General features: G+C 37.9%; 1 protein-coding gene across 3 annotated transcripts in view; it reads right to left on the reverse strand.

The window, feature by feature from the left end:
• DPP10 (dipeptidyl peptidase like 10) overlaps positions 1-26679 on the reverse strand; it is a 737074-nt gene that overhangs the window by 297959 nt on the left and 412436 nt on the right. The window lies entirely within an intron of this gene.

Here is a 26679-nt window from a genome sequence, read left to right on the forward strand (position 1 = left end):
AGTTCTTTTTTTAAAATTCTTTATAGAGGGTTAATGGTTTATAGTCAACGATAAAATACAATAGCTTGCACATGCATAACATTTCCCAGTTTCCCACTTAACAATATAACTCCCATTAGGTCCTCCTCTGTCATCATGTTCCAGGACCTGACCCCTCCCCTGGCCCAATCCCAGTATTTTATATTGCTGTAATACTCAGCTTATTTTTTTTATTTTATCTTTGAATAGGTTATTTATCTGTATTACCCATATCATTTTAATCATTTAAGTTTAAACTTGGGCTGCGTAGATAGCTTAATGGTTATGACAATTTTTTCAGTTTTTAATTAATTAATTTGTTGGAGACTAAAAGAAATTGAAGGGAAAGGCAAGACAGATATATAAAGAGAGATACCTACAGTGCACCTTCCCCTTCACCTGAATCTTTCCCCCTGCAGTTGGGGGCCAGGGGCTTGAACCTAAGTCCTAAGTATTATATCTATGTACAATACTCAACATGTTTTATCCTGATGATTTTTCATTCTTGGTATGTTTACTTTCATTGTATATAGATTGTTTATCTTGTTATATTTGGTTATGCCACAATGAACCTGAAGTAGAATAAGTGTGTTAGAAAATTACTATGAAACAGTAAGTAACTAAAATACCTTGAAATAATTCCAAATGCAAATGATTCTGAAAGGTCTAAAAAATTATAAAGTACTAAATTCATGGGCTAAATTATCCAGATTATTCCAGATACTACTATGATGCCAACCGGACTTCCCTGAACAGATGACCCCACCAATGTGTCCTAGAGTTCCACTTCCTCAGAGCCCTGCACCACTAGGGAAAGAGAGAGACAGGCTGGGAGTATGGATCAATCTGCCAAAACCCATGTTCAGCAGGGAAGCAATTACAGAAGCCAGACCTTCCACCTTCTGTACCCTATAATGACCCTGAATCCACACCTCCAGAGGGTTAAAGAATAGGAAAGCAGTCAGGGGAGAGGATAGAATACGGAGTTCTGGTGGTGGGAATTGTACCCCTCTTATCCTAAAAAAGAAAAGAAAATTACTATGAAATAGTAAGTAACTAAATTACCTTGATTGGAGTAGGGCACCAAAGTAAAAACCCTGGGGTGAGGGTGAGGGTGGATATTTGGCTTCACGGGGTGGGGCGGTTGGTGGTGGTGGTAGATGGGATGGGACACAGTCTTTTGGTGGTGGGAATGGTGTTTATGTACACTCCTATTAATTTGTTGTCATATAAATCACTATTTAGTTAATATGAGAGGGGAAAATTGATTGAATGTCTCAAACTTTTTAAAGCACAGACTGAGTCTTTTTAATACATAGGCTGAGTCTTAAAAAGTCTCTTAAGAGCCTAGACCAGGGAGAACAGAAGCAACTAGTGGCATAGCTGTATACAAATAATGTCAAAGGACACAAATTATGGTAATGTTGTGTGTGATACAGCAAATCCTAACAAAGTAATTTTTCAAAGTTAACCCAATTGTCAAAAAATGTGATTATAGCAATAATTATCTATTGTCTTGTTAAACCTAAGACAGCAGGAATCTCATGTTTCCTCTATAGAGTGTATATTTCCCCCAGTCCTGGAACCTCTAGGGTGGGGCTCACTTTTCTGCATGCTTCTTTCAATTCATACCAAACGATATTGCATCCACCAATCCCAACCTAATCAACACAACGAGTACCACCTCAGCATGCTTCACTTCAGACTGTGACCAGAGACATCAGGAGTGGTATGACAACCCTTCAACCTCATTACTCGGGTGAGACCTTTCCTTTCAGAGGATTCTCTAATTCCATTCCAGTGGTTCATTTCCTAACAAAGTCCCAAAACCTAGATATAGACCAGGTCCCATAAGATAGAGCATATGTTCACATGTATCCATAAATTAGGGCAAAATATATACCTGAAAGCAAAAGTACACAATAGTCTATAGTGAGTTAGTATAAAATTCCTAATGAAATAGTGTCTACTTAGACATAGATACCCTCCTATTAGAGTTCTCTCACTCCAAAGCTAATTTTATCAAAGCAAGGACTGCAAAGACTAAGTAAGAGCCAGAGACTGGCATACTTTAGCGAGGACTCTTTAGTCACTATCAGGCCACCCCATGAGCTAGGGCCCTATTCAGAGAGTCCTGAGATTCCCAAACAGACATGATGGGCCTAGACCTCAAATAAATCCCTCTCTCCATTGTTACCGGTCATCTCTATCAGGAACAACAAAACAGACCCCTGTGTGGGTCCCCCATAGGACCTTGCCCTCAATTTGGATCAACAATGGTAGAGAATGACCCATCCTCTGAAGGGAGGCTGGACAACATACTCTATGCTACACCTGAGGAAGATGGGTCCCGATATGGGGCAGCTTGGAATGTTCCTACTCATGACCACAGAATGTGAGCTCAGGTCTGCAAGGATGCAGAGGTCACATAGGCTCCTAAGCTGAATATGGGCCCCAGACGACATCAAATCGATGGGGTTTACAGTCAACAATATATATATATATATACACCTTTCCCATATTTGGGAGCTACTTTCTTCCCTGATCCAGCTTTCTGTTCCTTTTCTAGCCATGACATCATCTCCCCAGACAATAACTTGGTTACACCTTGTATCTTATTTCAGGCTCAGGGAAAAAAAAAACAACAAAAACCTAGTATAGCCACAGGCCCTTTGGAATATAACTAAAATATGCCTACTAGCTATCTACAAGATGGAGGACCCCCCCAACTCTTTATATGCACTATTCCAGCCTGTAGGTCCATGACTGGTCAACAGTTTGTTTGGCTTAGTATGTTAACTCTCTTTTCAGCCACCAGGTTCCAAATGCTAGCATTATGCCAACCAGACTCCCCTAGACAGAGGACCCCATCAGTGTGTCCCGGAGCTCCACTTTCCAGAACCCCACCCTACTAGGGAAAGATGAGAGAGGCAGGCTGGGAGCATGGATCAACTTGTTAATGTCCATGTTCAGTGGGGAAGCAATTACAGAAGCCAGACCTTCCACCTTCTGTATCCCACAATGACCTTAGGTCCATACTCCCAGAGGGTTAAAGAAAAGTTATCAGGGGAGGGGGTAAGATACGGAGTTCTGGTGTTGGGAATTATGCAGATTTGTACCCCTCTTATCCTATGGTTTTGTCAATGTTTCCTGGTCCTCAGTTGCAGAAGAGAAATTTCCTAAGAGTTGAAGCAGGGTTGAAGATGTCTTTCTGTCTCTCTCCCTCTCTATCTTGCTCTCATTTTCTCTGTTTCTATCTAATAAATAAACAAATATATAAATAAAATACTTTTTTAAAAGAATAACTTCATCATCCAAATTCCTGATATGAAAGCATGATATATAATACAATCTTAAGATTTATATGAATAACCTTGGAAATGATTTTACTATGAAACAGTAACTAAAATACCTTGAAATAATTCTAAATGCAAATGATTCTGAAAGGACTAAAAAATGTACTAATTTCATAGGCTAAATTATCATTAGTATTAAGAATAGGGAAATCTAGGATGAAGGTCATTTTGTTTGGAAACTGACCTGAACCATGTAAAAATCTAACAAAATATTCAGTGCACCTTTCCCTCATTTCTTTTGTTTGTTTGATTTAAATGTGTTTTCTACTTAGTATATTACAAAATAATTCTAAGTCTCAGTTTCCCATTCACGAAAATGCAAATTACAATATCGTATATTGTCCAGAGTTGCAAGGATAACAAGATAATTTATTTAGAGAGAATGAGTAAGGATAAAGAGAAAACAAATGTTGACTATGTGTCTAGTATAGAGTGGGTATATACCAATTATTCTCCTTTTTCATTGTAGATTGGTGACAAGAAGACAGACTCAGCAGTAAGAGACAATAATAGCACATAAGTCATTAACATCTTTGTGAGATCCTGTGACAATCTGACATTCAGTGAAGCTGTTACTTTATCACCCCCATGGAGTAATTTAGAGTGGGAGTGAAATATGTCAATTTTTATTAACAGAATTTACAAAGTTAAAAAAAATCTAAGAAATATGAAATAATGTTGGACACTGAAGATGACATGATAGCTATTATTTCCATGAACAAAAAATTTTTAAATCTATAATTTAGTTTCAAGTTTGAATGATTTGCACTGATTATTACTAAGGGACTTACATGGAAGATGCTGGTTCTTTTAAATTCCAAATCTCTGTAGTTACACAGGAAGTTCACTTGGGAAGTTCTGGGGTCAAAGTCAAAGTAATCTCAAATATACTCCTAAATTTAAGTCCTCATTGGCTACAAGGTCTTGCTCGAATTCCTAGAAACTCCCAGAACTATTGAGTACAAATCAGTTGAAATGACAAGGACACCTGGAGTCAAACAATGTCAACTGTGACTTATTTTAGGATTGTTATTTTAGCATTTTCTTTTGTAATTTTTGTTACAAAATTCCTGCTTCAGCAAATGTTACATTTTTTTTTCTCTCAAGCAAATTTACATCATTGATAAGAGATGCTATGATGTGTCTCGGTGTGACTGCTAGAAAGGTAGCATGGTCAGAGGTCATGAGATGGCAACAGGCTTTTAAACAAAACTGCCTGGCTTCAGGGTTCAGCGCTCGTTCCCATCACTAACACTACATCCTGAGGTGAATGCAGTCTCTCCTTCTCTCTTATGAAACACAGATAACAAAACGTTGTGTTTTGTGACTTTAAAGAAGCTAACATTTAATAGAATACTTACAACAGTAATTGGTATATAAGAAGCACTACACAGGTATTTTAATTTTATTATTTACTTATTATCTTTATTTATTGGGTAGAGACAGTCAGAAATCGAGAGGGTGAGGGAGGTAGAGAGGGAGAGAGAAAGAGACACAACTGCAGCACTGCTTTACTACTTGCAAAGCTTTTCCCCCTACAGGTGAGGACCAGGGGCTCACACCTGGGTCCTTGCACACTGTAACATGTATGCTCAACCAGGTGTGCCACCACCCAGCGCTGCCCCATATAGGTATTTACTAGAAAAATAAAAAGGAACTGAACAAAGGAAAAGTTGACATAATGTAGGTTTCTAGGATCTGCTCCTGACTGAATGAGTAAAATCTTTTGAACTTAGAACATTTTTAACAAGCTCTCGAGGTAATTCTTAAAGACATTAAAATATGAAAGCCACTGTGTTAGCTATAAAGAGCCTTGATGAACTGATTCCACAGGGACAGTTAATACTGTAGATTCTAACTTTGCTCTGTATGCCTATGTCTTAGACTTTAAAATTCAAATCCTTCTGGGAGATTTTTCCCATATCAACTTAAATGGACCAGTAAAACATGCTTCTGGAATGGTTAGCATCCCAAATCAAGCTTTGAGAATGCAGATTTCCTTAACTTATTTTTTTCCAGGTGGTTTCTCTTCCTTGATCTTTTTCCCCAGGATAAATTTTGTTCACTGTCTGTAGCTTCAGCTGTCTGTAGACTGGACATAAATAGGGATCCAGGGAGTTTCGGATCTAGCCTTTCTCCCTAAATTACTCACTGTAGTCTCCGTACCTATTTGGAGAGAAACCCTAATAGGAAATGGCAATTAAGCATGACAATTTTAGCAATGCTTTTTTTTTTTTCTCCCAGAGGAAATTAAGAGATGCTGCAGAAAACTTGCTACTTCCCCTATTTATTTTGTCACTGGAGTCAGTTGCTACAGTTTAATGGAATGCACTTATGGAGCACCAAAAATGGGATGATCATTTGTAGACAATTTTTCATGTTAAAGGTGACAATCCAGCAGAAGCCAAGACACGAAACTCTATGCTAGTATAGCACAACGAAGTACTGGAGTCAAGCTGCCACCTTTTGTTGTTCTTGAGAAGCCAAATCAGTGATTTAATGACTATAAATTTCAAAAGGACCTGAACTGGTCAGTCACTAAGTGTTCTCAAGTAGAAAATGATACTAATGACATTGTCTATCTCCATACTGACTCTACCTTTAGGTCTTCTGATCTGTGAGCAGAAACAATATCTTAAGAGACAATTTATGATAATAGACATAAATTATCATCCTTCATCCTTGTTGAAGCAGAGGAGCATTAGAGACTGTGATTGACTCAAGAACTGTGTGTGTTGCAGGGCTGGGGGTAGTACATGGGGCTAAACACACATAGTGCGAAGCACAAGGACCAAGGATCCCTGTTCAAGTCCCCAACTCCCTACTTGCAGGGGGGTTGCTTCACAAGCAGTGAAGCAGGTCTACAGGTGACTATCTTTCTCTCACTCTCTCTATCTTCTCTTCCTCTCTCAATTTCTCTATGTCCTATACAACTTAAACAAAATGGGGAAAAATGGCTTTTAGGAGCAGTGGGTTTATAGAACCCACATTGAGCCCAGGGATAACCCTTGAGGGAATAAAAAGAGAGAGATAAGAAAAAATACTATATGTGTCCATCATATAATCTACTTGTTTCTTTAGTACTGTCAAAATTGCCTGATTGCCTGAGAGGGAGTCATTATTTGAGGATTCCTCTTTATTTTCTATAAAATTTTTGGGTTTCAACTTGAAATGAGTTAGGGCCTACTGTTATGGAGGTTCCTTTCCCTCAATGCCTTACAATATACACTCTGTCTCTATTGGGCAAAGTGTAGGGAAGACATGGAGAGCTTCTATCTTAATGATTCACCTTAGTCAGTATTATAAAATATTTAACTTAATTATATCCTATTTTTTGAAGTAAATAAAACTATGTTTGAGATTATCTACCACCTATGTCTTAGCCTCTAGCATATGCTTGTGACCATGACACTTAAAACATTTCTTATGAACTCTTCAGATTCTGAAAAAAACTTAGAATGCATCTGGAAATTTACCTTGCATTTCTTTATCATCTCAAAACATTGCCTTCTGTTCCATCACTGTTGTAATTTCAACATATTTATATCTTTCCTGACAATTAAATTACAATCATCGTGATGGCATTCTGTCCTTATCAAGGATAAAGTGATTGATGTTTTTGAAAGATCTTTGTATGTGAGCTCAGACCTACAGGGATGCAGAGGTCAGAAATCACATAGGCTCCTAAGCTGAATATGGGCCCCAGATCTCATCAAATTGATGAGATTTGCAGTAAACAATATTTATACATCTTTCCCATATTTGGGATCTACTCTCTTCCCTGATCCAGCTTTCTTGTCATTTTTCCAGCCATGACATCATTTCCCCAGACAATAACTTGGATCCACCTGAAAATCAGAAGTCACGATCAGAAAAAAAAAGAAAGAAGAAAAAAAAAAAGCTAGTATAGTCATGGGCTCTTTGGAATATAACTGAAATAGGCCTACTAACTATCTACAAAACAGAGACCCCCCCCACTCATCATCTGCACTATTCTAGCCAGGTTCCAGATGCTAAGATGATGCCAACTAGACTTCCCTGGGCAGACGACCCCACCAATGTGTCCTGGTGCCCCGATTCCCAAGAGCTCTGCCCCACTAAGGAAAAAGAAAAAAAAAAAAGGCTGGGAGTATGGATCGACCTACCAATGCCCATGTTCAGAGGGGAAGCAATTACAGAAGCCAGACCTTCCACCTTCTGCACCCCATAAAGACCCTGGGTCCATACTCCAGAGGGATAAAGAATAGGAAATCTATCAGGGGATGGGATGGGATACGGAGTTCCGATGGTGGGAACTGTGTGGAGTTGTACCCTTCTTATCCTATGGTTTTTTTTTCAGTGTTTCCTTTTTATAAATAAAAATTAATAAAAAAGAAATATCTTTGTACTCTTTCCTATGCTGTAGTATCAAATTGCCACAAGCAAGGCGACTTAAAAAAAACACATTTTTTATCCTACATTTTGATGGGTCAGAATATTACATGAGTTTCACCAGAATAAAAGGAAGGTATGAAATGGGAGGCTTTCTGGAGACTCTAGAGTGGAAATAATATTCCATGCTCACTCAAGTTGATTGTAAAATATATTTCTTTGCAGTTGCTATTTCTTTCTTCACTGTCAACTAAGGGTATTCCCAACTTCAGGGGATTCTAGGCTGCCTGCATTCTCTGACTTACATGCTTTCCCCAATTTTGTGCTATCTCTTTGACTTTTTTTCCTTGCCCAACTGACCCACCTGAATAATCCACTATAATGTTTCTGTTTTAGAATCACCTGATTTGTCATCTTAGGTATCGCTTTGTCAGATATTGAAACATATTCATAAATTCTAGGGATTAGCTTGTGGATAGTGTGTGTGTGTGTGTGTGTGTGTGTATTCAATTATTCTGCCTACCACAATCTACAAATCTATAGGTTCTGGTTTTTTACTTTCAGACTTGCTGGGGTTGGAAAGTCTGCTTCAAGTAAGTAGTTGTGACAAAAACTGAATGTGGCCATAGAGCCAGCACTTTCATAGGTAGTGGCAAACTCCTATCCAGTCTATATACAAGGAAAAAACCACTTTTGATCCTGTAGAAACTAGGACTACTGATGTAAAGAAGCCACAAGGAAATTCTACCTGACGTTAATGATGGTACCTGTGAACTGTCTCTGGAAGACACTTACTCCTTGCACTTAAAATCCTTTTCAAGCTGGAGCTCTGAAACAGTACCAGTCCCTCATTTCCTTAAAATGATGTTTAAAGATAACATTTTATTCTGAAAATCAAAAGTGGATGCGACACAGTAAGGACAGAGTGTACAATCCTATAGATTTTAGGCCATCACCAAGGTTTAACAACTCTGGGCTGACTTTTTTTCAGACAGAGACAGAAAGACAAAGAGATACAACAGCACCAAAGTTTATCCCAGCACCATAATATCTCCATGCACTATAAAAAGTGATCAAACCAGGGCCTGAGCAGTGGCTCATCTGGTTAAGCACACACATTAACCATGAGGACCAAGATTCGAGCCCCACTCCCTACCTGTAGAGGGTAACCCTTCACAAGTGGGGAAACAGTCCTGCAGTTGTCTTTCTCTTGCTGTCTCCATCTGCTACTCCCCCTTTCAATTCCTATCTGTTATATTAAACAATGAAAATAAAAGGATAAATGGTTGACATGAGCACTGAGCACTGGATTCATCATGCAGGGACTGAGCCCCATAGATAACTCGGATGGCAGTAGAAGATATAATAAATAAATAGATAAACAAATAAATAAATGCACTCAAACATGCATCACACATACAACCAAGCAGGCATTCTCCCAGGTGAGCTTTCTTGTCAGCTATAATATTCTTCTTTCATTATTAATGACTTAATAATGATTGACAAGATTGTGGTAAAAAAAAAAGAGGGGGAAACAATTTCACACTATTCCCACATTCCCTCCCCTCCACTGGAAGCTTCCTCACTATCCCTCTGGGAGCATGAAACAAACATCCCCATGGGGAACAGAAGGGATCCTGATTATTATTTTAAAAATTGCTTTGGGGAGTTGGGCGGTAGAGCAGCAGATTAAGCGCACGTGGTGCAAAGTGCAAGGACCTGTGTAAGGATCCTGGTTCGAGCCCCCAGGATCCCCACCTGCAGGGAAGTCGCTTCACAGGTGGTGAAGCAGGTCTGCAGGTGTCTATGTTTCTCTCCCCCTCTCTGTCTTCCCCTCCTCTCTCTATCCTATCCAAACAATGACAGCAATAACAACAATAATAACTACAAAAATAAAACAACAAGACAACAAAAGGGAATAAATTTTAAAAATTTAAAAAGAAATGCTCTGCTTTATATCTTAATGCTTTTCAGCCATCAAGTTGCAGATGCTACCATTATGCCAGCCTGACTTCTTTGGGCAGGCAGCCTCAACAATGTGTCCTGGCACCCCACTTCTCCAGAGTCGTGCCCCATTAGGGAAAGATAGAAACAGGCTGGGGTTATGGGTCCACCTGCCAACTCCCATGTCCAGCTATATTATCCTTATTTTTTAATTGTATCCCAAATTTAACTGAGTGACCTGACACTGAATGTGTCTCTTGTTTCTTGGTACTCAGTTATAACCACTCAGTCCTGCTTATTAATATCAAAGCAAGCCTACTTTCATGGCTGTGCCGTGGCACATCAGGTTAAGTGCACATAGTACAAAGCACAAGGATCCGCATAAGGATCCCAGTTCGAGTCCTGGGTTCCCTAATTGCAGGGGGGAATGCTTCACAAGTGGTGAAGCATGTCTGCAGGTACTTATCTTTCTCCCTCTCTATTTTGAGCAGTGGATTTGTAGTGCACTGCCAACCCCTGGCAATAACCCTGGAGGCAAAATAAAACAAACAAACAAATAAATAAGTAAAAAAAAAAACCTGGCTACTTTCTAAGATTTTCTGAGGCATAGTACCAACCACTTTCTCTTTTTTGACACCCTAGGTAAATAAACTGCCCTGGACAGTCTTGTCACAGAGGATTGTGGAATCTTTTAGGTGGTTAGAGTGTTCAGGAGGTCATATACATCTCAGTACTACAATACCTAGAGTAAATTAGTTTAAAACATGTATTGGTTACTGGTATATTCTAGGCATGACTCCAGACTATGAGTGTTAAGATGAGTAGTTTTGTCATAAACATATTTACAGCTTGATAAAAAGCCAGACAACTAAAATATGTACTTAGTAGATACTCAAAAGTGCTTGGTTAGAGGTAGCATTATTGTAGAAATACAAAAGAAGGCCAGGTGATGGCATGCTTAGTTAAGTACATATAGTATGAAGTGCAAGAACCCACACAAGGATCCGGGTAAAGCCTCTAATCTCTAATCCCCACCTGCAGGTGGGGACAATTCAGTGGTGAAGCAAATCTATAGGTGTCTCACTTTAAAAAAAATATTATTATATTTATTTAATGGATAGAGACAGCCAGAAGTCAAGAGGGAAGGGAGAAATAGGGGAAGAAACAGAGAGACAAATGCCTGTAGCCCTGCTACCACTTGTAAATCTTTCCCCCAGCAGGCGAGGACCAGGGGCTCGAACCTGGGTCCTTATGCATTGTAACATATGTACTCAACCAGGTGCACCACCACCTGGCCCCCAGGTATCTTTCTCTCTATCTTAACCAATAAAATGGAAAAAAAGTAACCACCAGGAACAGTGGATTCCTAGTGCTGACACCAAACCCCAGTGATAATCCTGGAGGCCCAAAAAAGAAAAGGAAAGAAAGAAAAAAAATACAAAAGAAGACTCAGTGTATTGACTAAAGACTTCCAAGTTATGAATAAAAGTCAATTCAGTTCATTGTTGAAGAACAAATGTGAGAGGCCCAAGCAAATAGATATGAGATGGCTATTTGATCAAAGACCGTGGAGCAGAAAATGTTGGAAGAAGGCAATCTGGAAAGCTAGAGAAAACCTCATCTTAGAAACTTTAGTATAAGAACCCAAGAAGCTTTTCATTGTATTTCAGCCAGAAAAAAAAAATCTTTATATCTAATATAGATCACCCTATATTATAGATCACCCTATATTAAATAATATCATGAACTGCAAATAAAATTAATTGTATAGAACCACTTAACACATACCTGTGAGTTCAGAGGTAGATACTAAATAGCCTGATGAGGAAGTCATACTTTGAGGAAAATAGGTTGTGAGTTTAGAGGAGAGCTGGAGGAAGAAAGAAAGTCAGTGAAGTCATACAACATGTGTATTTCTCCACTGGACCTGTTTCACCATATAAAGCATTCATGCTGGTCTGAGGAGATAGCTCACCAGGCAGGCTGCCTACCTTGCAATCCAAGGGGGCCGGGTTAGAGCTTCAACACCACATCACAGTGTCAAAACACCGGAGGAAGATCTGGTGCTGTCCCTCCCACCCCCCACCCCAGCTTTCACTCACTATCAATATCTCTATTTCTATTTTGCTCTGAAAAAAAAAAAAAAAGCAAAACACCTTCCTGGAAGTGGGGAGTGGTGAAGTTGGCCATATGAAGTCCTGGCTCATAGCATAATAAATGAATAAATACATACATAAATCAATAAATAAATACATTCATGTTGTTGCAAACAGCAAAATTTCATCCTTTTATAGCTTAGCAGTGGGAATCTGGTGGATAAGGACAAGCTATAAGGACAAGAAACATAAAATCTCTACATTTTTTCCCTATTTTTACTGATTCATATCCAAAATAATAAAAAATTATCATATATCTAACAAGTCAGTGTACTAGTGAGAAAATGAGTTTTCTGAGTTCTGTGGGTAATTCTAGAACATTAATTAAACTTAAGGAGTGTATCCCAGAACCTCTGATGTATAGCCACTTGCTCAGAAGCACATAGTAATCTGGGCCTTTGAATGACATCTGAAACTGTGGGGTCTTTTTGGGTATCAGGTTGGACAGAAACCCAGGTTCTGGGTTAATGACTGGCATCTGATGTATAAAATAATCTTGGGAGACCAACTACTTAACCTATAGACCCTAATGCTATCTCCAGGTATATAAGCCAGGACAGAGTTGGATTTGTGAACATCCTGCTCATATCTCATCATTGCTTTTGAAGTGGGGATCTTAACATCAGTAACACAACTGAACACACAAGTCCAATTTGGAGTAGAAACAAGAATTAAAAAAAAATTTTTTTTATTTATTCATGAAGACAGAGACAGAACAAAAAAAGATATCACTATGGAACATGTGCTGTGGGAATTGTACTCAGGGCCTCATGCTTGAGAGTCCTCTGTTTTATCCACTGCACCATCTCCCAGACCACTAATATTCAAGTTAGCATGGAATAAATTGCAATATCAAAGTGTAAGGAGATATTTATAGAATGATGGATAGTTTGAAAGAATATGAGTTAAAGTGGAATCCATTTGCTGAATCTGGGAACTTGACTTTTCAGAATATATCACTGTTGCAATATATTATAACTGTAATCAATTATTTAAAATCTGTTCATTTTGTTTCTCTTTCTTCTCATGCAAACTGAGAGAACTCTCAGGGATTAAGGAAGCAAATTAAAAAAATCTCACTGGCTAGAGGTTTATCATTTAGATAATGTGACCATACCTACCTTAAAATAACTATTTTATTACATTATTTTGAATTTTATTGGACCAAGACAGAATTTTAGAAGTACCTTTGTACATATAAAAACTCCAGTCCCCGGTTGGACAGATATGGTCAGTGAAGATTTCATGATGAAAACCTTCTTGAACTACTTCCTTATCACCATACTAAAAATCATAATCCTATGAAATAAGGCTTTGATAACCAAGACACATGGAGAACTCACCAAACCCGACAATAAAAATTGAAAAAAAAATTGAAAAATGGGAGTAAAAATATAGGAAGAATCCTCTTCAAGTAATAGATCCAAAGCACCAAGACATATATTGAAAAACACTCAAAGTCACTGATGATCAGGGAAAGGAAATAAGAACAACAATGAGCTACCACTTCACACCTGTGAGAATGTCACATGTTAGAAAAGACAGAAGCATCAAGTGTTGGGGAGGCTGTGGGAGGGGAAGGGACTCTTCCACGTTGCTGGTGGGAATGTAATTTGGCACAAACCCTGTGGAAAACAAACTGGAGATTCATCAGAACTCTATAAATGATCCTTATGACCCACCAATCTCTCTCCTAGGGAGTTACCCAGAGAAAACAAAAAAGTTGGAAATGACCTATGCACACCAGTGTTCACAGAAATACACTTTTTAATATCCCAAATTTGGAAGCAACCCAGATATTAAAGAACAGATGAATGGCTAAGGGTATTATAATGCATATATGCAATGGAGTGCTACACAGCTGATAAAAATTATGAAGTCCTCTCCTTTGCAATACTGTGGTCAGAACTCAAAGGCATCATATTGACTGAGACAAGCCAGAGGAAAAGTAATACCAAATAATTGCACTTACAGGTGGAACAGAAGAACAAAGAACAGTAAGGACGACATAAGGTAAACCTTAGGTAGGGAATAGTATATTGTACCAAAGCAAAGGATTCTGAGGAAGGAGTGAAAGGGATAGGATGAAGGGACATTGGGATCTTGTTTTGCCTCCTACACATCTATCAAGGGAAGAGGTTGTGTCAATGTGTTAAGGACAATACTACAGTCAAATGCTCTGACCCTGAGCTATGCCCCCTCACCTGTGTTAAGGACTATACTGTAAACCATTAATCCCTCAATAAAATTGAAAAAAATTAAAAAGCATGACCTTGATGTTATGAATGCCTCTCCATCATTTTCAATGATTATGTACAATCACTGTGTGTTCCTCAGCTGCTCAACTCATTATTCCCCTACACAAATAAGCATACTATCACCCTAACACTGGTCAACAAAAACTATGTTCTCCTTCCTCTTTCCTAAGCTTTCTCTTCAACCTGTGCTGCCAAAATAGTTACCATATTACAAGTTGTCCCCCTCTCAAACAAATCTTTTTATATTTGCTATCCCTCAAGTTTTTTGACAAACTAATTAATGCAAAGGATGACATGGAGGGCATAAGAATCAACAAGTCTATAACAATATTTTAAAAAGCCAGAAATAAAAAATCCTTCTTCAAAGATGAATATAAATTAGTTCTTATAGAAGAAATAAATAAAAGATTGCTTTTTGAGTTACCATGGTAATAATTATGTCAGTCAAGAGACATCAAAAATTGCTAAATGTATGGGAGTTTAACAGAAAATATATTCTTATAAAGAGACAAAGTATTCTCTTATGGAAAATATTAATACACATTGAAAAGTGACAACGTTAACAAAATGATAAAAGTGATTACTACCATAAAAAAGAAGCAAATCTGACAAATTCCGGGAGACGTGGCCATCGAGGTACAAGGAGCAGACTATGTCTAAGTATTTAACTTAACAAAACTCATCAATTACAGCTCAGACATTTGCAGAAGCTCTGCAGCTTCAGCCACCAAATTGAAGATGCTATCATGATGCCATCTTGACTTCTCTGGACAAAGGATGTCACCAATGTGTGCTGGAACCTCACCTCTCCAGAGCTCTGCCTCACTAGGGAAAAATAGTAACAGGCTTGGGGTATGGATCAACCTGCCAATGCCTATGCCCAGAGGAGAAGCAATTACTGAAGTCAGATTTCACATCTTCTGCACTACCCTCCCTCCAAAAAAAATTTAGTCCATACACCCAGCTAAAGAGAAATGATGAGGATGACCAGAGGGCTCTGAATTCCAATTCCATCAAGACTTGGAAAGGGAGAAGGAAAAAGAGGAAGGAGATTCAGAAGTAGTAGTAAGTGTAGGTGTGACTTGGAAAAGAAGAGATGAGGGGGCCATAGGAAAAAAAAAACAGGCAAACATATACAAATATAGATAGATAGTTGTAGAAATAATAGTTAACTCAGATATGCAACCTTGGGAGAACTAATAAAGCTGCTAGTGGAGGGAATGGGGACACAGAACTCTGGCAGTGGGAGAGCATAGAATTATACTCCTGTTATCTTACAATTTTGTAAATCAATATGAATTACTAATATTTTAAAAAAAGAAAGAAAATATGCATAATATGGTATCTTATCTGTTACACTGTGAAAGATGCAAATGCTCTCCACACTATCACATATATATTTATAAAATACACATATAAACTTAATCATGAGAAAACATCTTACAGACCTAAATGGAGGAATATGAAATAACTTCTTTATAATTCTTAAAAATATCAAGTCCACGAAATCTAAAGAAATGTTCCAGATAAAAGATGCCAAAACAAAAATGAAAAGTGAAAGAGTAACATTTGATCCTGCATCATATTCTGGACCTGGATCTTTTACTCCCACTCTAAGGAAAAGTGAAGAGAAAAAGTTAGAAAATGGTCTGCAGATTTGATGGCAATGTTGCGCCTATATTAAGTTAACTTACATAAAGACCCTAATTTACTGGCTTAATCCTTATATAATGTTTTTCTATCACAATGTTTTTATGATGATTTATTTATTTTATCATGGTTAGTATTATTGTTGTTATTATTATTACTGCTACTATTATCTAAGCACTGCACAACTCTCACTTATGGGGTGCAGGGGGATTAAACCTGGAGCTTGGTATAAAAACCTGGAGCTCAGGCATAAAAACCTTTTTTGTACAGCCATTATGTTATTTTTACTTTTATTTTTTCAGGTTTTTTAATTTTTTTATTTATAAAAAGGAAACACTGACAAAACCATAGGATAACAGGGGTACAAATCTACATAATTCCCACCACCAGACCCCTCCTCTGATAGCTTTCCTATTCTTTATCCCTCTGGGAGTATGGACCCAAGATCATTGTGGGATGCAGAAGGTTGAAGGTATGCCTTCTGTAATTGCTTTCCTGCTGAACATGGGCATTGACAGGTCAATCCATACTTCCAGCCTGCCTCTCTCTTTTCCTAATTGAGAAGGGCTCTGGGGAAGGGGAGCTCCAAGGCACATTGGTGAGTTGTCAGTCCAGGGAAGTCTGGGAGCATCCTGCTAGCATCTGGAACCTAGTGGCTGAAAAGAGAGTTAACATACAAAGCCTAACAAATTTTGAACATTCATGGACCTAAAGGCTGCAATAGTGCAGATCAAGTGTGTGTGTGTGTGTGGGGGGGGCATTCTCCATTTTGTAGATAGCTAGTAGGCATATTTTAGTTATATTTCAAAGGGCCTGGAGCTATACTAGTGTTGTTGCTGTTGTTGTTTGCCTGAGCCTGAAATCTGATATGCAGGTGGATCCTAATTATTGTCTAGGGAGATGATGTCATGGCGGGAAAAGGACCAGAAAGCTGGATCAGGGACGAGAGTAGCTCCCTAATATGGGAAAGGAATATAAATATTGTTGACTGTAAACACCATAGCCATTATGTTATGTCCCCAGCTCCATAATGTTATTTCACAAGGGATAATCATTAAGGTAACTAGGTTTAAAGAGGCATCATCATGCTGATTCAAATGGTCAAAAATGTCTATGAGTATAGCATATAAAATCTGAAATTATTGAAACTATAGTGATTTTGAGATTTAGTAAAAATAATGTTCTGGAACATCTACATGCATGTATGCACACAACTACACACAGGAAGTCCAATGCTTGTTATTATTTCCTTTCTAGAGCTATAAAGAATTCTCGTTTTCTGCGTCTCGTATACAATATTTTTAAGGTTTCCATAACAAAATTATAGATGATACGCAGGTCATTTAGATTGTTAGAAGTTAGATTATCAATATACTCTATCACTAGGAAGGTGGAGAAATACATTAATTTTCTCAGAATCATCTAGCAAAGTCCAAACTTTGTCTCTAGAATTTCATGGTTTTATTTATTGCAATTCAACTAAATTCCCTGATTAATTTGAAAATAAAAGGCAGATTAAATGTATTTAATGTATTTTTAGTTAGGAGTTAAATTTAGGAATGGGAAAAATTCAATTTTTACTTCTGTTAAAACATTGTTTAAAAATAACATTTTACCATATGATGATGTACTTTTCAATAATTCTCTTTTAAGTAAAAGAATGCAAAACACTACACTGTGTGTGTGCCTTATGTTCTGAATTTTCAGGACTGAAAATCTATTTAATTTTGAAAAATGCCATATTGGGATTCTCTAAGAATATTAAATAGATTAATTATAATAATTTTTGATCTACTATAAGCAATTAAAGTGTAGCATGTTATCTTGATATTTACGTACAACTGTCAGTGATAAATCAGTGAGAAAAATAAATCTCAGTAAATAATGGCATAAGTATTAGGACACTACTCATGTGAAAGTAAATGTGTATATAGAAAATGTCTAAGGATTTTAACAGTTAAATCTATCTTTTAAAAGTTTTTATTATTATTATTATTTATTTATTGGATAAAGACAGGAAGAAAATGAAAGGGAAGAGTTTTTCTTTTTTTTTTTTTAGTTTTTATTTATAAAACGGAAACACAAGACCATAGGATAAGAGGGGTATAGTTCCACACAACTGAAAGGAAAGAGTTTAATGCCATAATTATTTTTTTCTCTTTCATCTTTCTTCCTTCCTTCTTTCCTCCCTCCCTCCCTTCTTTCCTTCCTTCCTTCTTTCCTTTCTTAAACCAGACCACTGCTCAGCTTTGACTTATGGTGGTGTTGGAAATTAGACATGGCTCTTGATGCTTCAGGAATGAAGGAATGAAAGTCTTTTTTTTTTTTTCATCACTATTTTGATACTGCCCCCCCACCCTGCCCACCCCAAGTCCAAGACCAAATGCCATAATTTTTTCTCTGGTCATAAAGTATCAGTGGAAATGTAAGAAGAAAGTTAAATAAATAAGTAGACAAATTATAAAAAAATTATCAGGTACTTAATTATTAGGTTTATCTTATATGGTGATTGAGGAATAGTGGTCTGTCAAGTAATATACTTATAAGTAAGACATCCTGAGTTCAATTCTAATATCACAAATGCTGGAGTTATGTTCTTTATCTCTTAGATAAATAAATAAATAAAATTATTTTTAATTCCTTTTTGTTGCCCTTGTTGTTTTATTGTTGTAGGATAGGACAGAGAGAAACTGAGAGAGGAGGGGAAAACAGAGAGAGAGAGAGAGAGAGAGATAGAAACCTCCAGACTTGCTTCACCGCTTCTGAAGTGACTCCCCTGCAGGTGGGGAGCCGGGGGCTCAAACCGGGATCCTTAAGTCCGTCCTTGTGCTTTGTGCCACGTGCGCTTAACCCGCTACGCTACCGCCTGACTCCCATGAAGTGGCATTTTTAATGGTGTGAAGAATTGCCACACAGTTTCCCCCACACACACACCAGAGTTCTGTTTCTCCATCCCCACCACTGGAAACTGCAGTACTTCTTCCAAGGTCACAGAAATGGGTTGCCTATTATTTCTATAACTAGCTATATTTTTGTATATTTTCCCATTATCTCCCCCTGTGGCTCTAACCTCGCTTCCTTTCTAAGTCACACCTACTCCTATTATGACTTCTGAATGTCCTTCCTTTCTTCTTCTCTCCCCACATTCTGATGGAACTGGAGTTCATAGCCCTCTGGTCATCTGGTCATGTCTCTCCCTCTGGACCAAAATTCTTTATGGGGTGCAGAAGGTGGAAGATCTGGCTTCTGTAATTGCTTCTCCTCTGGACATGGTCACTGGCAGGTGGAGTCATAATCCCAGCCTGTTTATATCTTTCCCTAGTGGGGTAGGCGTCTGGAGAGGTAACCACCCAGTCTTTTCTTGCCCTTTGTTATAATGAAGATTAAGACTTTGACACTACACAAGAGCCATGGAAGAGCAAGGTGAAAAGTCCATAGATACAGGAAGATCCAGGTGCTGATCTTGCCCACTTTCCCCCATCTCCACCAAGAAGGTGACATTCCTTGAGGAGGGTACCCTGATGAGAGTAAATGAACTCCTCTCTCAGTGTAATAAAGCAGATTTTTCCCTTTATACAAAAGGCCAGTGTAACAGAGTTTAGCTTTCTGCACCTAGCAGGAGGACTGGAAGAGGGGCCAGATGCCAAGATGTCTCTATATTGTACCAGTATCTCCCTTTCCACCTGACTGCTAAGGTCACAAAATACAGATGAATTTATATGTGTGCATCTGGAGACAAAAGCTGAAGTTAATATCCACAGGGTCCTGCTTTAGCATCTCCTAAATAAACTCTAAAAGTTGGGAGATGGAGAAACTCTTGTCTCTACCCCCCCCAAAAGCTGTCTTTTTAAAAAAAAATTTCTTTATTGGGGATTCATAGTTTATAGTCAGCTATAAAATACAATAGCTTATACATGCATAGCATTTCCACATAGCAATACAATCCTCACCAGGCCCCCCTCTCGCATCATGTTCCAGGACCTGAACCCTCCCCCCTACCCCAGAGTCTTTTAGTTTGGTGCAGTACACCAACTCCAGTTCAAGTTCTGTAGAGCCACCTTTTCCTCTTTTCTATCCCTGATTTGTTTGAATAAAGGCACCTTCCCTGAAACATGGCCAACTCTCTTGTGACTGACTTCTACTTTTATAAAGAGACTTAAACACAGTGTCAAACACTGATAATTGCTCCATACTGTATTTTCAGTGCATTGTTTTCTATAAGGTATGATTTATATCATGTATTCCTTCATTTAAATGTTGGCTTTTCATACATATTGCAATAAATTTCTGATACAATCTTTTCTCACTGATGTGTGAACATGTGCACTGTTTTTTGACATGATGTTATATCAATAGTTTAATGCTTCAATTTTCTGAGATTTCAACAGGTAAATTCTACTGGTTAATTAAATTGATAATTGGCTATTTTCCAGATAATTTTTGTTAGTAAAGGAATTACAAAATCCTGAAACTCTTATATTCTTGTAGGAAGAATTTCCCCCATTGATAACAGATTCAGCTATTGCCTTTGACTAGAGGGTGTGGAGCAGAAGGCTGTCTAAATGAACAGAAGTGTTGCATATTAACAGACAGTATAAACACTGACTAAAAGAGAACTGAATAGCTCACTTTAGAATAGGGGTATGGAAGCATGTTTCTGCCAAGAGTCATTTGGGTCCTTATAGTATCATTCATTGGCCATGCAACATTTACATATCAATGTAAAAAAATAGCACTTTGGTGGTCCGCAGTGGTGCACCTGGTTGAGCATATACTCTTTGTTTCCTCCTGCTCCCCTGAACACCTTCTCTTAAAGTTGAAAGAGTTTAGTTACCTTGTGCAAAGACCTATGTTTGAGCCCTGGCCTCCCCACTGTAGAGGTGTAGCACATCTGCATGCCTTTCTCCCTCTGTATCTCCTCCTCTCCTCTCAATTTTTCTCTGTACTAACAAGTAACATAGAAAAAAGAAAGAAAAAAGAAAATATTGGCTACAGGGAGCAGTGGATTCATAACGCCAGCGCTGATCCCCAGCTATAACACTGGTGTCATATGATAATAATAATAATAATAATATTTAGTACTTAGTAGTTATCATGAAAAAGAGTTCCTAGATTTATTGAATTTTTAATCCCATCTGTAGTTGTCTTGAGAACTAATTCTTTAAAGAGTTTTTTTTTTTTTTAATATTTCAAGAGAGACACTGAGAAGGAAGGGGGAGACAGAGAGAGAAGAGAGGCACCTGTAGTAATACATTTATTGTGGATCACTGCCCCTGTAGGTGATGACCAAGGACTTGAACCTATGCCCGTGTATATTTTAATATGTACACTCTACCAGATCTGTCACCTCTCAGTCCCCAGACCAAATGATTTCACAGACCACACACAGCCCACTGGAGGGATTTTACTATTTCTGTTTTAGAACATTCCAGTCATGTTGGAATGAACCAGCATACATCATGAGTCTGTGATTGAACACTAAAGTATCCATTTTTTATTTGCTTTTTTCTTTTAAGTACTCACCATGACACTGACCTTTTTCTGAACAATCTTGGACTTCATTAAAAGGTTACTAGAACCTGCAGACTTTTCTTTTCTTTTCGCCTCCAGGGTTATGGTGGGGCTCAGTGCCTGCACTAATAATCCACTGCTCCCGGAGACCATTTTTTCCCTTCTGTTCCTCTTGTTGTTTATCATTACTATTGTTATTGCTGTTGTCATTGTTGGATAGGGCAGAGTGAAATGATGAAATCGAGAGAGGAGGGGAAGACAGAGAGGGGGAGAGAAAGACCCCTGTAGACCTGCATCACCACTTGTGAAGAGACCCCACTGCAGGTGGGGCGCCGGGGCTCGAACCGGGATCCTTACTCCAGATCCTTTGTGTCACGTATGCTTACCCTGCTGAGTGACTGCCTGGCCCCCTCAGACTCTGTCTTTTATTGATACATACTTAACAACAACAAAGCAATCTTTTTTTTTTTTTTTGGTGCCTCCAGGGTTATTGCTGGGGCTCAGTGACTCCTTTGCTCCTGGAGGTTACTTTTTCCCTTTTGTTGCCCTTGTTGTTTATCATTGTTGTGGTTATTATTGTTGTTGGATAGGACAGAGAGAAATAGAGAGAGGAGGGCAAGACAGAGAGGGGGAGAGAAAGATAGACAACTGAAGACCTGCTTCACCACTTGTGAAGTGAGCCCCCTGCAGGTAGGAAGCCAGGGGCTCAAACCAGGATCTGGTCCTTGTGCTTTGTGCTATGTGCGCTTAACACACTGTGCTACCGCCCGGCTCCCAAAGCAATCTTTAATGGCTGTAAATACACTTTCAAAAAGATAACTGAACCTTGTTATTGTTTTAAAGAAGCAAACTACAAACGTTTTTGAATATTGGTGAAAACTGAAGTGTGTCATTCTATCATTTTAGCATTATCTCATTACCCCAGATTAACTTAAGCACCAGAAATGAAACTGCAAATACATAAGAATTATCTCTATGAGGGAATGCAGTAATTTCAGTCTACTACTGCCAGTAAGTTATAATGCTGTCACTAACTATTTTCATCACAATACTAAAAAAAGTACTGATGCACATTTGGTGAAATAACTAGTAGAACACAGGACTTACATACTTGAGGGTCCTAGTTCAAGCCTCAAACTGCATGTTTGAGTGGTGCTCTGCTTCCTCTCTGTCTCTCACATAAAACTCTATTTCATATGAAATAAATCTTTTATTTCTAGATATATAGTTAAAAGTCATTTTAAAATAATTTATTCACATGAACTCGGTCTCTTTTAGAATACTTGCGTACTTTTTTAATTCTTTTTTTACTTATTTGTGTATTTGGGATAGAGATAGAGAGAAGTTGAGAGGGACAGGGGAGATAGAAAGGGAGAGAAAGAGAGAGACATGTCTGCAGCACCACTTCACCATTTGTGGGGCTTCCCCTCTGCAGGTGGGGGCTGCTGAGGGCTCAAACCCAGTCCTTATGCACTGTAATCTGTTTGCTCACCTGGGTGCGTCAAAGCCGGCCCTGAATATGATAATGTTTCTAAGAAGCAATTCACATTTATACTGAATCAACCTTTCATACAGTTTTTATATTTCCATGGGAACTCCATCCACTCTGACCCCGTTTTAATGAGGATGAACAATAGAAAATAATAGAGCTCAACAGGTAGTAAATATTACAAGAAAAAAAATTCTACAGTGAGGGCAAATATATTCCTTTAAATTCCAGTTAGAATGAGAAGCTCTAATGCTTTCCTCTTTATCTCCCAAGAGATTTATCTGGTTTCTTAATCTTATCTAGAAAAAAATGTCCTCCTTGACCTGGAAAGCATGATCAAAGAGACTAGCTGTGTCTGGGCAATTCATTTGCATATATAAGTACCTGTCATTCACAAACACTGTGATTCATTATGATTAAAGTAGATAATGGCACTTAGTATAATGGAGAGATACCAGCTGAGAAGGGAAAATGAAGTCCTCCAAATGGCTGTCAGTCTCTTCTGTCTTTGTGAATTTCCATACAAAATTGTTAATCTATCTGTGCTGTGCAGCACTTGGACAATCTCACACACCAAGAAGAGTTTTCTGAATAACTCTAACTAAATAACTCTTATTTCTCCACAGTAGATTCTTTATCTACAAAATTCTAATATCTAATCCTCCTTGAATATAGTAGTAGTATCTGTTTTATACATTCTGTAAGACATCAGTAGGCCCATGCTGTTGAGAGTGATCATCTGGGTTCCTATTGAAAAATGCACATTGTTCTTGTTTCTTGTTTATCTCTTGCAGAGAGGCAATAAATAAGTGAATTTTGAATAAATAAATATATAATTTTTAAAATGCCCTCAGGACTAAGGAGGTAGTCCACTTTGTTAGAGCCTAGACTCAAGAGATTCTAAACTCTCAGGTTCAATACTTGGCACAGCTTTATGCTGCAGTATAGAGATGAACACTGTTTTCTGCTCTCTCTCTCTTTTGCACTTTTCACTCTCAGAATAAATGAATGTTTTTTCAAAGAATCTGTCACTCACAGTGGAGTACTAAGTCTGCTCAGTAGTTTCTCTACTCCAACTTTGTGGATGATCCTAGGGAGTCTGGCTCCCAACCCAGAAGAGCATTTCACAGAGAAGTATAAAGTGGCCAAGCACTGCAGTCTTCCAGAACTGTATGACTGGATCATAGGGTGGTCTGGGAGGTGGTGCAGTGGATAAAGCACTGGACTCTCATGTATGAGATCCTGAGTTCAATCCCTGGAACCACATATACCAGAGGGATGTCTGGTTCTTTCTCTCTCTTCCTATCTTTCTCACTAATAAATAAATTATATTAAAATTAGCAGTGGACAAAAATAGACCATAGGGGGAATCGGGCGCAAGGAGCGACTGAAGGATCCTGGTTCGAGCCCCCGGCTCCCCACCTGCAGGGGAGTCGCTTCACAGGCGGTGAAGCAGGTCTGCAGGTGTCTGTCTTTCTCTCCCCCTCTCTGTCTTCCCCTCCTCTCTTTATTTCTCTCTGTCCTATCCAACAACAACGACAACAATAAAAAAAACAACAAGGGCAACAAAAGGGAAAATAAAGAAAATTAAAATAAATTTTAAAAAAAGATCATAGGGCAGGAATAGATTGCATTATGATTCTGCAAAGAGACTCTCATGCCTGAGGCTCCAAATTCCCAGGTTCTTTCCCTGGAACACCATAAGCCAGAACTGAAGAACGCTCTCATAAAAATAATAAATAAATAAATAAATAAATAAAACTAAAACTAAAAAATTAAAATTATGTATACTCCTATTAACGTGTAGTCATATAAATCACTATTTAACTAATACGAGAGGGGAAAGTATATTGAATGTCTCAAACTTTTTAATGCACAGACCATAGGCTGAGTCTTTGAAATGTCAACTCTCTTAAAAGCCTAGACCAGGGAGAACAGAAGCAACCGGTGGCATTACTCTATAAGACACAGCTATATACAAATAATGTAAAAGAACATAAATTATGGTGATGTTGTGTATGATACATAAAATCCTAACAAAGGGATATTCAATTGCCAAATAATTTGATTACAACAATAAATACCTACTGCCTTCTTAAATCCTAAGAAGAAGGAACCTCCTGCTTACTCTATAGAGCCTATATTTTCCCCAGTCATGGAATCTCTAGGGTGGAGCTCACTTTCCTGCATGCTTCTCTCAATTCATACCAAATGATATTGCATCTGCTGATCTCAACCTGATCAATGCAACAAGTACCACCTCAGCATGTTTCACTTCAGACTGTGTTCAGAGAATTCAGGTGTGAAATGTCAACCCTTCACTCTCATTACTTGGGTGAGACCTTTCATAGTATTCTCTAATTCCATTTCAGGTGGTTCACTTCCTAACAAAGTCCCAAAACCTAGATATAGACCAGGTCCCATGAGATAGAGCATATGTTCACATGTATCCATAAACTAAGGCAAAATATATACCTGAAAGCAAAATTGCACAATAGTTTGCAGTGAGTCAGTATATGCAGCAAGCAAGTAGAAAGACCTAAAAAGATACCATAAAGTTGTCACACAGGTTGTCTTAAAAGCAATCCCACCTTTTCCTGCCACTCAGAAACCTGTTATAGGAGCTCCAGTAACACAATCAGCACGTGCGGTACTTATACAGAAACCTGTTATAGATTATCTTATGACATGCTGAAAAAAATCTGATATAATGGGAATTCTTTTGGCAATAGTTTATTATAAACTATTACGCATATAAACAAGTTATTTGTGGGAGTAAGTTTTTACTTTTACTATAGTACAATGAATTGATGATAGAATTCTTTTTTTTTCTTTTTTAATGATAGAATACTTACAGTATTTCTAATCAGTGTTTAGAAAATTGTAGGTTATTTTTTCATTGTTATTTAGCAAAATGGAAATAGCAGTCAAGTAATAGCCACTACAGTCAGAATTTTTTTTATTGATTTAATTATGATCAACAAGACCATAGGATAAGAGGGGTACAAATCCACACAATTGCCACCATCAGAGTTCCATATCCCATTCCCTGCATTGGAAGTTTTCCTGTTCTTTCTCCTTCTGGGAGCATGGACTTAGGATCATTAATGAAAATGAAATGTGCAATTGTTTAGTAATAGTACTTTCAATCAACTCAATGCAATTAATATCTGTCCTCATCTAAATAACTAGGATGCTTCTCTGTGCTGTTATCCTTACAGCAAAGTAAATCATTCTGATTCTTTTATATGTACCACTCTATAAGGACATGATTAGGATTTGGATTTAGGACTGTGCTAGAAAGATTTTCTTCCTTTTTTTTTTCTTTTTTGCCTCGAGGGTTACTGTTGGATTTCAGTGCCTATTTTCTTGTTGGGGTTCCATGAAATTGTACTATACTCGGGAATCGACCTTTTCGTGGTGCATCCCGTGAGTACCCATTCATTGGGGAAACTGACGATCCTTCCTAGCCGACTGAATCCACATGGATCCCAGTCACTTTCAAAGCCAGCAACAAGCAGCTCCTGACAGCTTTCAACCTGACGCTGTTGACTGGCTACCGAAGAAGGGCAAACGCTAGAAGAAGAAGAAGAATATTTTATGCTAATTTAACCTACCATTATATTTATCTTTTTAAATTTAAAATGGAAAAGTGATACATTCCTGAGGAAGAACAGAAAATATACGTAATATATTTGAAAATAGTATATTATATTAACACTTGTTAATATACTTACTAATCCTGAAAATAGTGATAGTTCCATTCATTAATATAATTAACATTTGCTTCATATTATTTATAAGAATATAAGAAGAGCTATTAGATGTGATCTGAATTTGAATATAAAAACCCATGGTAATGTCATAGTATAATATCATACTTTATACTGAGTATGATACCAATGATATCTACAGTACGTGCTTTG

Source organism: Erinaceus europaeus, chromosome 18, assembly GCF_950295315.1.
Source record: "Erinaceus europaeus chromosome 18, mEriEur2.1, whole genome shotgun sequence".
Classification (NCBI taxonomy): domain Eukaryota; kingdom Metazoa; phylum Chordata; class Mammalia; order Eulipotyphla; family Erinaceidae; genus Erinaceus; species Erinaceus europaeus.